Source organism: Pelmatolapia mariae, linkage group LG3_W, assembly GCF_036321145.2.
Source record: "Pelmatolapia mariae isolate MD_Pm_ZW linkage group LG3_W, Pm_UMD_F_2, whole genome shotgun sequence".
NCBI classification, from domain to species: Eukaryota; Metazoa; Chordata; class Actinopteri; order Cichliformes; family Cichlidae; genus Pelmatolapia; species Pelmatolapia mariae.
In genome coordinates this window covers 89190943-89201288 of record NC_086229.1, presented here as the reverse complement: position 1 = coordinate 89201288, position 10346 = coordinate 89190943, and the positions used below count along the sequence as shown (strand labels likewise).

Below are 10346 nucleotides of genomic sequence, written 5' to 3'. Positions count from 1 at the left end.
TGGTAGCTGGGATAGACTCCAGGCCCTCCTTGGGACCCTTGTAAGGATAAGCGGAAGAGAATAGATGAATATACCAATGAGCTCCACTGGATTTAGATGACTGAATACAAATGATATGTTGCAGAAAACAGTCTAAGATTCTATCAGCTTTGTGGCATCGTGCCACCCTGCTGCACTGGTTCTCAGATAGTGGGGTGGGGTCAGTGGTGGGGGGTGAGGTGGGGTGTGGATGACAGAATGAAAAATTTATGTCAAAGGGAAAGTAAATAAAAATGACTTTACTGGTCTTTTCTATTAATAAAGTACAATTTTTGACCATTATGAAATTATGGCTAATTTTTAAAAAAAGGTGAGGAGTGTGAAGATTTTGTCAGATAATGAATGAAACAAGGGCAACCTCCTGCAAAATTAGGTCAATGTGAATAGTTGTTCCTTAGACTTTCTGTAGAAGTGACTCTGGCTAACTAATTTTCCATGGCTGTAATGGGGAAAAAACTTTTCACTAAGAAAACAGCCTCTTACCAGATGTCCCTTTCTCTTTCTCTTTCTCTAAAATCTCCATCAATGGCGACTGATAGTGATATTGGGTGGGCTAACAAATGCATTAAATAGTTCACACTAACAGCAGCAGCATTGCATCCTCGATACCACATTGCAGCCACAACACCTCGTCACAGCAACACAAACAAAACTATATAGAGAAATACCCAGAATGCCACTCACACACACACATTCTCTCTCACACTTACCCACAAACCTTTTGACTATTTGTTTCTGTGCACACTAGCACGCATTTTTTATTCTAGGAAAAAACAAAATACACAAGAGTGATGTAATGATGGCTGAATAATCAGAATACTACAATGCCAGAAAAATCTATTCACTTACTGTTGATGCAGCTGGGGATGTTATGCAAAATGTGTGGAACTGTGGAAACTGCCAATACACTGCAATTGCAATATCACAACTATTTTGCAGCATAGTGACTCAAACAACTCCAATAAAAGGAGTTGGTATGTACAGCAGAAAACATGGGTCTTTAAAGAAAAGTAGCAGGCAACAGGAGGGAAGTGTGTAGCAAACCTACTGGAATGAGGGACGACACTTTACTGATGAATTTTTAGGTTTAATGGCAATAAACCCCCAACCTCACCATCAGAACTGGGGATGTGTACACAAAAACAGTGTACAAGTCACAATCCATACACTTACAAGTGTTAATGTTTACAACATAAAATAACTTAACCTTCTACATAACATTTAACAAATGCACAGTTTTGGTCACACAAAATATTTCAACATGTACTTATTTACATCATTGTGTCTTTGTCAAAGGGGCTGCTAATGACAAAATAAACTTCCATAACAACAGTTACACAGGAAATCATTCCTTCAAAATAATAGCATTAAAACTCAAACGGGAAGTTAATCGCAGCTAAAAGTAAATAAAGGCAATAAGTGCCAAAATAAGATGCAAACAAATACATAAACATATTTAGGGTCATTTATAGAGTGTGTTACGTTATTTTATAGCAGAGGGAGAGAGAGATGTCTGGCCTGTCTGGCTAACATTATTTAGAGAGTTTCTCGCATCGCCAAACTTTCTGGGATACAAACATATTAATCAACCTGTCATTGAAGTCCAATCAAGTCCCACTCAATACACAGTACAGCCAGTGCGTTCAGCCTGTCGCACCCTATAGTACTTCAAAGAAATGATTTGATCCTCTTCAGTGTACTAAAACACAGCTCTGCCTCTGCTGATGTCACGGGGTTTCTGATGTCTGTATGTGTTCATTTCAGCATTTCAGAAAAAGTGTCCTGAAGTTTGTTCTGTCAGCATCCTCAAATGTGACATTGCAGAGTGTAATCCTGCAAACTCCGCTCCAGTGTACAATACTTTCAGTTTCTCTTTACATATCAGTGGGAAATGTTTGATTGCAATGTCCAGCTGCTTCTGGGGGAGACTTTCCTTAAACTGCAGAAACAGCCCAGGATCAATAAGCTCAAACGACACTAAGTGCTGTGCTTGCTCAAAGTGAGCCTTTGACTGCTCCATCATTACGTCACAGCACTGTGGTACTATACTGACACGTTGTCAGCCCACCGCATCCTGCGCGGCCTTGCTGCAGCTTCAGCTCTGGATGTGACGGTGCGGTATCTGTGGTCGGCTTGTTCTTCAGTTCACTGATGGAGCAGAAAAACCTCTCCAGGGCCTGTCTGCTTTGAGAGCATCTGTGGTCTGTTTTTGAAGAATGTTGTATAAAATATCAACAGTGCTGTAGTAGAGGTTTTACATTTGTTTCATACAATGTTCATTATCCAACAGTGTGTTTTGATTTTCATATTATCGCACATATACTAGCAAAATCCCAGCCTTCTGGCATTTTTGCCAGACCTGTGGCACTAAAATTGTTCAGTCTGTTTTGTAGTCAATCAAAATGCCATTATGGATACAAATTTGGTGACTTTGTAGTTACGTACAAGCATCCAGTGAACATGACCTGTGAAGCAAATTCAAACAATATCCTGTTGTAGCAACCCTGGCTTCATCCTCCTGAAATAGCCAGGCACACCCCGAGTTAGTTTTACTTTTGCCTCGTATGTCCTGGAATCTTGTAGTTTGTTCAGATGTGACTTTGAAACCCTAAGCTGTGCTGTTGTTTTTAAAGAGAAGACGCTTTTATCCTGGCAGCCCTTCTGAACATGATGTACTTGTTCACTGTCATAGACTTTGACATGCTAACTGAGGCTTTCAGAAGTTGAGATGTAGCTCTTGTGTTTTTTTTTTTGTTAAATAATAATGTAAACTTTATTGATCCCTGTGGAGAAATTATTTTATCTGCATTTAACCCATTCACTCAGTGAAGCAGTGGGCAGCCACCAGGGGTACCTCAGCCGTTCAGTGGATTCAAACCCCGACCTTCTGATCATGGGGTGACCATGCTACCTACTGAGCTACCCCTGCCACTTTTTTGCCATTTCTAAGCATTGCACAGTTTGCTCGGACGTCCACTTCTGTGAAGATGCCTTGAATGTTTTCCACTTGTGAATGATCTTTCTCGTTGAATGATGGACTTTTTGTTTACTCTAGAAATGACCTCATAACCCTTGATGGGCAGCAACAATTGGTTCTTTAACTGCAAGATTCTGATGATGTGTTTCTTTCTTGGTTTGTGTTACAGTATCCTTGAATGATTCAGACCAAGAAGCTGTGAAAATGTGGGCCACTGATGATCAATTAATCATACACATCCCTCTATCAGCACCTGACTGCTATGCTTTTGGTTCGGTTTTGTGCTTGTAATGTATCACACAGATGCCATTCATACATTTCCCAACACACCAAATAACAATCAAATAATAATTATTAAAATGATTAATAAACACATTTATTTTTTGTTTTAATGCTATTAACTCTGTAGGGTGTGTTTCTATGCCTACAATTCACACCAGTGTACCTTCTATGGCTAATTATTGGACCTCATAGTGAGGAGCTTTTGTGTTTTTTGCCCTGGAAGCATCCATAACCTCCTGTTCACTGTTTAAGTCTGTTAAAGCTTCTCAAGTGGTCAAGATATCATAAAAATGCTCTACAAATGCCTGTCACCATTCAAAATCTACAAACAAAGAAGAATACATTAATGTCTCTTCACCTATTTTTAAAGATTCATTTAACATTAAGGTACAGTGTTATCAACAGAGATTCAAAACTGGTCTCCAAAAGGTTCAAACCAAAAGTTAAAAACCTCACGCTTCAACAAAGCAACTTTCTTTTGATTGGCTGTCCCTTTAGAGGGTAAGAGGTTACACCTGTGATCACACAGTTAAAAATTACATTTTGTGGTGGTTTTTATTCTTCTTCTTAACTTGTATAGGGGTCTTGAGAACATGACTTCTCTCGGCTGGTGTTTACCACCGTCTTTCAGGTTTGACTTTTGCACATACAAACCTGATTCTCTTGACATCAGCTGACCACACTGTGTTACCTCTTCCTGCCAAACACTCACTTCGCGAGTTCTGCAAACTCCCCTCCATTTTTGACTCCAACTTACTACTGGTATGAAATACTTGCTTGTCACACATTCACACATAAGAACAGACAGAATTAGAACAAGCACCACAGCAGATTGGTTGAGTTAGCACCTGGTTGTATAAATAGAAACCATCTCAACTTCTCTCTCTTTTTCAGGACTCAGTGTTTTGTGCACATTTACTGTTGAGCCAGTGTGGCCAAAACACTAACAACTTCAGGTGCTTTAACCTCTAAAGCATGCACGCCTAACCCCCAAGTGCGATATCCTCCCTTTTGTCCCCATATCTGGGGGTGTTGGTGCTTAAACACCCTTCATGTCAACTATTAGCAATTAAATAATTGTCTGCAGTTATCACTATACAAGAATTTTTCCACAAGTCTTTGCAAATATCGTTGTTTTTATTCAAGGTCAGTCAGTTTGTATACTTCAGTGTAGTAAACTGTCAAATAAAAGGTTTAATCAGTAAAGTAACAGTTTTAAACACAATTCGGTCTTTGATGTGTGTGATTAAGCTCAAAACCAGTCTTCTTGTGGTTGAGATCATTTCCTTGCTGTTTGTTGCCTGCAGGTTAGTTTCTACACTGGTTTTTTTCTTCTTCTGCATTTCTAAACATAGCCACAGACTGTAAACTACTTTTTTTTTCACTTTAGTTGCACATTTTTATAAAGCTTGTGCGTAAGTTCAGTAAGGAAGATCTGTGATCACTCATTTGCTTGCTTCTCTCGGTGTTCACGCTGCTAGTCTTTTTTAAAAATTTGTCTTTCCCTCAACTCAACAATGATAAAATTACTCTAGTTTAATAATTTTCTTGCCTGCCTGCTGTAAATCAATCAGAATCTGTTGCTCTGATGGTATTGGGGTCTACTTGCCAAATAGTTTAATTAATTATGTATCTCAATAAATGCCCAGTTCTTAAACAGTGATCTTTCCTAAATAAAGTGACTTTAGTCATACGATTTCCATCTTGGCTTTGCTCAAAAACATTCTCTTAAATAATGTCTCTCTATCTAAATTTTAGCAGTCATCAAAAGGCCAAAATATTAAAAGGGAAACCATCAGTAACCATCAAAACTGCCACAGATTTACTTCCTGAATACAAATGGATGAGTTTTAGTTGACAGTAGTTACCAAGAAGCAAAACACATTAAAGAAGCTCTCATTTTTGGTTTAATTTATCATGTTCTCATCACACAACACAGCGGACTACAACACAGCGGGATCAATACTGAGCAGTATGGACACAATTGCCCAGACCTGACAGATGAGAGCAGTGTAACTGAACTAGATGATGCCCAGATGTAAACACTACTCTATTAATACACAACATCTCACTCAAGCAGGGGGAAATAAGTTTTTGCAAAACAGTTTTACTAGAACATTACACACATTTACATTTGTGGGCACACGTAAACAGAAAATAAATTTAAACAAAAATTTAAGCCAGCAATAGACAAATATCCTAACCCATTGCAGGCCTGAGCAGCCGATGCTTGAGTACGATGGATGTTAACAAACACACTGTCCTTTGTAGTGTGCAGCACAAGAAAACTCACCCCAGCAGTCCTCACACCTTTATTGTTGTTAGCAGTTCTACAAACCACTCTGTTGTGTTGTAACACCGAAGAGGGAAACCACTCTGAAATGTGGTAGTGCAACACACAGCCCAACTGTGTTTCACTTGGCCTTCGGGAGAAACACAGTAAACAACCGATTTTTACTGTTTTTCTCAAGTGTTAGTAGCTAGTTGCTACTAGCTGCTCACTCAGTCTGCCATAAAGCATGAGCCACCTTGGCCTATCGCTATTCCTCTCTCAGGTAAATATACAAACAATTTACAATTGCAACAAAACAGTCCATCATCCAGTAAATGACATAATAGACATACCTTTTGTATATTATATTGTTACACCAACAATGGAAACAAGGAAATCTTAAAGTGGTATGAATTATTCTTATTCAAACTGTAAGTTCAACATGTTAATGAGCTTTCAACAATGTGGTTTTAGCTCAGTTATACCAGTCACTAAGATTGGCCAAGTGGCCAGCTTTAGGAAAAGTCACGCTTGTGGTTTCACGCTTCATCCATGTATGGATGATGGAGACCACTGTGCCCATTGGGACCTTTAATGGTCCAAAAATCTTTTTGTACCCTTCCCCAGCCTGGGGTCTACAGACAATCCCTTGGACTTCAATGCTTGGTTTGTGCTCTGTCATATATTGTCAATAATAGGAGCATATGCAGATTAGTGTGTGTCTTTTCAAGTCATTTACAATCAACTGAATTTACCACAGGTGGATTCTTTTCACAGCTTTTAGAAAGATCTGACAAATAACAGGATAAATTAGTTAGCTTCTTTGGCCAAATTCCAGGAAGCGTGTTTCTAGGAAGGCTTGTCAAAGCAAGTTCAACCAACTTTGAGTATATTTATCCTATGTTAAGCACATGCAGCAGTGCCAATAGGGCTCTGATGTCAGAATTTACCATGGCAATGAGTAAATAAAGCACAAATCCTCCATTTCAATCCAGTGGTCTGAGGAATATGAAAATTGTAAGTGTTGATCTAAAATTTGAAGAAAAGAGGAGTCATACTAATCAGCTTGTGCTTATCTGTCATCAACATTTGCTCTGCTCTTGGCCTTTGTATCAACTTTAGAAATCAGGAAATGTAACCAGGGTTCAGCCAGCTGGTTTAGGTGCAGCAGGAAGCGAGCAGGACAGCTATTTGTGTAAATGAACATATAATAAGAAACAAGTAAGAACTTTGTGTCAAACTACTGCGCTTTGTTGCTTGTGGTTTTGTTGCAGAGTTAAAGGCTGTCTTTCTCTTGCTTTCGATTTGTCTGATACATAGTGTTGTCACCACAGTGGAAAATGGCGGGGGGAGGATGCACAAAACCTGCTTCCTGAAATAAACACAATAACGACTGTGTACAGAAAACAAATGTGCCAGTAGACAAGTCAATTAGAAATTTTAAATATCTGATGAAATTAAAATAACGTCCAATGAAAACACATTAATGTATGTTACATGACTTTGGTAGAAATACACACGTTGCCACAGAACTCACAGTTTCATTTTTTAATCAGTAAACTCTGGTTTGTTCTTGTTCATAAAATCTCCAGCAAAGATGATGTGCTTTTAAAAGTAGCATTATTCTTGGTCTTAATCATGCCATTTGATGTTTGTGGTCAAGGCTTTAAGTCTTCCTGTTACGCACTTTATTTTTGATTCATAACACATTTTCATTCAAACCTACAATCCTTCAAGGGTGAAGGATTGTAATTTTCTTCATTATTTATTGTTAAGTCTGTACAAATACAAAGACTAGTCAAAACTAAGTAGGCCAAGTATCATTGCTCCTTTTTAAACTTTGTTCTAAAGCTGTGTTGACTGTGGAGGCCTTGTCATTTCAATTGTGCTCAGACCACACTGTGCTGTCTCTTCCTGTGAATGGGTGAGTATTTTCCCCTGAAGACTATTTGACTCTCCCTATGAGCGTTTGACAAACATCAAGTACGCCCTTATTCTGTTTAGATGCAGACCAATTAAGACAAAAAAAAAAAAAAATATATATATATATATATATATATAAAAAATAGATACACATTTTTTATATTATAAACACAGAAAATCCATTTTACCTGTTGGCAGAATAAAGCAACATGAGTTTCAACGTCATCTCTCTGTTGCTGGAGACCTGCTTCTTGTTGACAGAAGCCTTTCTGCTCTGGAGTTGTTTCAGAGCCCAAATTCTGTAAATTAGGAATTTTGAATCACATACTGAAACAAGCACAATCTGTGCTTGCTTAAGTGTTCTAAGTTCATGAAGATCTCGTACTATAAGACAGTATGGGCTGTGATGTCCATATTCTATGGCAACAAATTCAGGAGTTTAAGAAAAGTCCGAAAGGCTTTATAATAGCCAGTATTATAATATGGACTGAATATTCTTCAGCTAATTATATACTGTTGCAGATTTGAATTATATGAACATGTGCTTTCAGGTTTTGATCAGTGCACACCTTACAGAGGTGTCATTAAAGCTGGTTGAGAGTGCCATTTACTCTCAAATAGGCATAACACACACTGTGGGCTACAAGAAAACCACAGACCATCTTCATCCAGCCTGCACTGTCCTAAAAGAAAGTTGAGGAGACGAGATGAATTATCAGTGCTATTCAGTGTTTCATTAGTGACCTTTAGATTAGTGTGTCAGACAACTGGCAAGAAGTAGGATGACTTACATGTCAATATTATTGAACATGATTTTTTAATGTTAATAATACTCTGTTATGACTTCTGCCTTTAGTTTCATTTCGTGTAGCTAGTGTTTCCTGTCATGGAAATGTCTGTACTCTGTGGGGAGAGTGTGATAATCTGACTGTGCAGCTGCCTCGCTCGAATCAGTGCGGTTAGACTACAGCTTAGAGATGATTAGCTCCAGCCTGATGTCCACACCCCATATAAGGAGATAAGATGGCCGCTCTCTCATTTGACTAGCCACATTAAAGACTGACGACAGAATACTTAAAATGACTTGTTGTCATCACTCTGGTTAAGTGGTGCAATCATTTTCTTACCTGCTTGCTGCAGGACACCGGCCCTTGAGGCCCAGAGTTCCCCCACCCCTGCTTTATAGCTATTAGAAGATTGTGCTGATACAGCACGCTCTACACCAGGGGTTTGGCAACTCCAGGCCTCGAAGGCCGGTGTCCTGCAGGCTTTAGATGTGTCCTTGATCCAACACACCTGATATAAATGTATAAAGGACCTCCTCAACATGTCTTGAAGTTCTCCAGAGGCCTGGTAAAGAACTCATCATTTGTTTCAGTTGCGTTGACCCAGGGTGAGATCTAAAAGCTGCAGGACACCGGCCCTTGAGGCCTGGAGTTGTCCACCCCTGCTCTGCGCAATCCACCAACCAACATCAGCAGGCAGGCTCTGGGGTGGAACCTCTAAGATAAGTGAAAGAGAGGCCGCCCAAGAAACACCTGGCGACGAGACCTTGAGGCAGAAGCAAAAAAGATGGGCTACACCTGGAGCTAACTAGAAAGAATGGCCTAGGGCAGAAATCTGTGGAGATCTACCTTTGGTGACCCATGCCCTGGGAGGAGTGACGGGCAGCAGTAGTTGTAGATTACAGCTATTCTTATATAAATATGTGTAAAAGTAGACTGCACAGATAGGTGGTTGTGGCATTGGGACTGAAAATGCTGAAATTAAAAAATGAAGAAGAAGGCTCTTAACAAAGATACGAAAAAGAGAGCACATTACACCAGTTTTACTCTCATTACACTGACTTCCGGTACATTTTAGAATTCATTTTAAAATCTTAGTACTGACTTTTAAAACTCTGAGTTGTGATGCTCCTGCCTACATCTGATCTTTTAGAACCCCATGATTCCTCTCGCAGGCTGAGATCATCTAATAAAGGCTGTTGGTAGTCCCACGAACACGTTTTAAGACCAGAGGAGATAGATCTTTTAGAGCAGATGGAAGCAAGATGCTTTGCCTTCCAGTTCTTAATACTGAAACAAAACCCATTAATTTCTTTACTAAATTATTATAGTATAATACTATATAGTAGTATTATAGAATAGTATTTCTCTTCTGTACTCACTCCTGCACAGCTGCAGATCTCCATCTCTTACTAAATGACAACCTGAACAGTCAGTCACTGTTATTACAGACACTTTCTCACTGAAACAAAAACCTGATTTTATTGTTCCAAATGAAAGACAACATTTCATTAAACAAAACTTTGTCAATGTATTAAACATTTTTTCTACATTACAGTAGACTCATTAACTACACACAAAATCCCAGTAGCAGATTTATCGGAAACCTTATCAATGTTTCCCCGAGTATTTACTGGGCTTCATAAATAACATGAGTCTCCACTTCTCTCTGTGATGCAGGCCTCCTCTTTGTTATTGCTGCTGGGTACAAAGTCATTGCTGCTTCATCAGAATCCAGGTTCTGAAAACAAGAACTCAGAGTTACAAAGGTCTCCTCATTTCACAGGATTTTTGCATCTTATAAATATTGAAACACATTATCATGGACAGCAAAAATGGATTCACCTCACTTTGCTGTAGTATCTGTCCTTCAGCAGCAGCTACACCACAGCAACAAAACATCCAGTCAGTCATGCCAAAATCTCATTTATAAATTAACCAAAATTAACCAGTGGCTGTTTCTAGTACCTGTCTGTAGTGTCCAGATTTTAAAAGCCATGGCGATAACTGCGTTTATAAGGAAAACAGTCAGAGGAGCCAAAATCAGACCGGCCAGCTTTGATATTCC

The 10346-nt window shown here is 39.0% G+C and overlaps 1 long non-coding RNA gene across 1 annotated transcript; it reads right to left on the bottom strand.

Moving 5' to 3' along the window:
- Positions 1-9875: 9875 nt before the first annotated feature.
- LOC134619957 (uncharacterized) lies at positions 9876-10346 on the bottom strand. Its single transcript, XR_010092062.1, has 3 exons — positions 10247-10346; positions 10124-10158; positions 9876-10019 (listed from the first exon to the last, which is right to left on the bottom strand). It is a non-coding gene; the product is annotated as an uncharacterized LOC134619957 (long non-coding RNA).